Genomic DNA, 3,541 nt, shown 5'->3' with positions numbered 1-3,541 from the left:
CCTGTATCATAGCCCTGCATCATAGCCCTGCATCATAGCCCTGTATCATAGCCCTGTATCATAGCCCTGTATCATAGCCCTGCATCATAGCCCTGTATCATAGCCCTGTATCATAGCCCTGTATCATAGCCCTGCATCATAGCCCTGTATCATAGCCCTGCATCATAGCCCTGTATCATAGCCCTGCATCTCAGCCCTGTATCATAGCCCTGTATCATAGCCCTGTATCATAGCCCTGCATCTCAGCCCTGTATCATAGCCCTGTATCATAGCCCTGTATCACAGCCCTGTATCATAGCCCTGCATCTCAGCCCTGTATCCCAGTCCTGGGCGAGTGCTGCTAGTCGGGCTTATCGAGTTTAGAGCTGAGCGTGCCTGGTGCTGATAGCCCGTGCTGAGGCAGCTGTTTGTTGAGTGGTGAGTGAATTATTTTCATCCTGTGCAACCAAGAGAGCCCATGCTAATGGAGGAGAGGATGTGGGCGAGGCGCGTGACGTGGGCGAGGCGCGTGACGTGGGCGAGGCGCGCGACGTGGGCCTTAAGGAGCCGGGCCACGTGAAAGAGATCCGTGTGCCGCTGACCCATGTGAAATACGTCTGCGTCAATCAGCCTGAATCGTGGCTGATTGATTCATCTTGCCTGATTTGCTCTTGGGTTCGTATCGGTGGAGTTGCAAATATCGGACAGTCTTGAATCAGACAATGTTCTAACGTGATCCTGGAGGAGATGTGTCCCCCAGCCTTCCTTCTGGCCTTCCATTCTGTCACATCACTCCTGCTCACCTACGGGCACGGAGCATCTTATCTACAGCAACCTGGACGGCAGGGGACGAGCTCCTGGACGCCTGCAGAGAGCAGGTTCTGGTGTGAAGGGAGAACCTGGGACTTTCTCACAGTTTCCTGGCAACATGAGGTTTGCAAGAGGCTGTGGAGGAGTGTGCGGGGCCAGCAGACTGACACGGGCACGGGGCACACCAGCTCACCCATGAGTAATGGCAGAGGTGTGTGTTACGGTGGGCATCCTCCGAACAGCTACAGATCAGTCATCCTGTAATACAAATCTGACACGAGCCCCACCCGCTTCTCCCCTCCCCTCTCCTCCCCTCCCCTCCCCTCCTGTTCCTGCAGCGCCATCATCAAAACCTCAAGTCTTCAGTGCCAAGTGCACCATTAGCCTCATAAATCACCAGCAAAACAAAACATGCTTAATCTGTGACGCGCAGGCTCGACACACAATTTATTACCTGCGCCAGACACATGGTGGCATATCTGTGAGAAGCACTGTTTACTGAGGAAGACGGCAGAGAGAAAATAAAATAAAACAAACTAAGATAAAGAAAAAAGAAAGAATGACTTGAATAAAACTTCTCCACCCGCATTTGAAACGGTAGATCTTGTTGGCCCAGCGTGAGAGACAAAGGATTTACAAGGTTGGTTCATTTGAACGGATTATTACGTAGGAAAATGCACTGGCAAAGAGAGCTAAGATTTTTTTTTGCTCAAGCGTATTTGTAAGACATGAATACCTAAGGGTTCCTCGTGGATTAGGGTGGCGGGTGGCTGGCTGTGTTTAGTAGCACCGCAGGAGCACACGTGATCAAAAGCTTACCATACCCTCACCGTAATCCCAGAACAAGGAAACAAGCACAAATAATAGGAATCATACAAACTTTATTTATGGTATAATTTACATTTTTATCATGCTAGCGCTACACATTCGATAACAGTCACATTACTCTGAGCTGTGTAAAATAAGAAGACGGACACATGAGGCAGGATGCTAAAGAGCAACTTAGAAATGTAAATATTACAAGTTATTGCATAGTTCTATTCATTAAGACAAATCTGCTAAAGGATTCTCATTACCAAGAACATTCTGGCAAGGTAATTAATTTTCCTGGGATTTAAAAATATTATCTAAAGAGAATGTTGCTCATGTTTATATGATATGCCTGTGTTGTACCTAGATAAATGCCAGCTGTGGGGGGGGGGCAAACCTGTTCTCAGGGGTATTGTTATTTTCAGTATGGGTGCGTACTCCTTAAATCTCCAGGCCATGCATCTGGAGCAGATGAACAATCCCAAGGCTATCCCCTTGCACTCTTTAAGGTGCTTGCAGACAAAACCGTGCTGATTACGGCACGGGCGTGCAAGCCAGAGCAAGACGCGCGAGGATTCTTCCCCGTGGAATTGGGCTTTGTTCGTTTTATGCAGTAAACATGCTCAGCATGAAGAGGCGGTTTCAGTGCCAGTCACTCCCCTTCCCCCGAACTGAGGAGGACACTGAGCCGCCGTTGGTCGGTCCACGCCAGGTAACGAGACAAAGGGACTTCTGTCCGCGCTGGACATCCGTTGTTTAGTAAAAAATGCTTTTAGCTGTTCAGTGGCTTAGCTGGAGATTAAAAGTGAGGAAAAACAAATTTAAATGAGATACCGATAAATCTGTTGTTACATGACGAACCAAACTTGCTCGTCTATTCTGTGAGTTTCGGCAGGCCGACGTCTACCGCTGTCCCCGCAGTCAGAGTGCAACATGATGAACCCTCTGGATGGCCACACAGCCCGTAAGCTGAAGGGGTTACAGTGTGGCCTAATCGTGAGCCACTCGTGCCCAACATTAAGATCCAGGCGCGAAACACGCCGCAGAAGCGTGGAGCGGCGGGATAAATTGTGACAACCGCTTCACCTCGGACAATCAAGATTGGCTTTATTTGTCCCTGACAAAGCCTCCAGCATGTCGGCCGTCTGTGCCTCTGGTTGAGGAGGGAAGCTGATGAAACTGCCAATGAGTTTCCATCCCATTCTCAGCCACAGCAGAGCTCAGTGGACAGGTGAATCACTGCTTTATGTCTTTGTAGGTCACTTCAGTGGGGTGTGATGCTTTTGTGAGAAAGAATCTAAAAAGTGTGCGTGGGCCACTTTGGGATTAAACCGTCTGGTTTATGCTGGACGCTTTGAAAATAATTTGGTTGGTTTATAGATTAGGCAGTTCTGTATCAAACAAGAAATGTTGCTTTATTGTTAAATAACATGCAGAAACACAGCAAGACTGCCACATATCCATGAGGATACGTTGTAATACGTTGTATTAGTACTTTGGGAATGTTATGTGAAGTTATGCCTGAAGTTCAGGAAAAAGGGCATGTTTGAAACTCCTCCCTTTGAATATCACTTCTTAGATGATTCTAGCCGTCCTGTCGGTTTTCTCCAAGGAAGTCTCCCCACCCATGTCTCGTCTCCTCCCTGTTCCTCCTCAACGTCTACACCCATCTCTCAACTTGGCAGAGTTGCCAATAAGGCTCGTGCAAGTGCTCTGAATTCTGTCTCTTCTCACGGTTCCACAACCACTCTGCATTCTGCAACCATCAACTAAGGACACTAGTATTTATGTCGTGGTTAAAACAGGTAAAGGACACAGATGTTACTACTTAATCCTTTGTCATAGACAGAGTGTTGTCCATGGCTCCAGGAAGGTGTAATCAAACACCTCCATACCCAAAGTCACCAGCGCAGTGCCTGAGCTCACGCTGAGTGGGACCACT

General features: G+C 48.2%; 1 long non-coding RNA gene across 1 annotated transcript; it reads left to right on the top strand.

Annotated features, from left to right (window-relative positions):
• The first annotated feature begins 210 nt into the window (after window positions 1-210).
• On the top strand, window positions 211-3,541 carry LOC143508809 (uncharacterized). Its single transcript, XR_013129487.1, has 4 exons — window positions 211-1,000; window positions 1,128-1,429; window positions 2,053-2,830; window positions 3,179-3,541. It is a non-coding gene; the product is annotated as an uncharacterized LOC143508809 (long non-coding RNA).

Source organism: Brachyhypopomus gauderio, chromosome 2 (assembly GCF_052324685.1).
Source record: "Brachyhypopomus gauderio isolate BG-103 chromosome 2, BGAUD_0.2, whole genome shotgun sequence".
NCBI lineage: Eukaryota > Metazoa > Chordata > Actinopteri > Gymnotiformes > Hypopomidae > Brachyhypopomus > Brachyhypopomus gauderio.
This window is presented reverse-complemented; position numbering and strand designations above follow the sequence as displayed.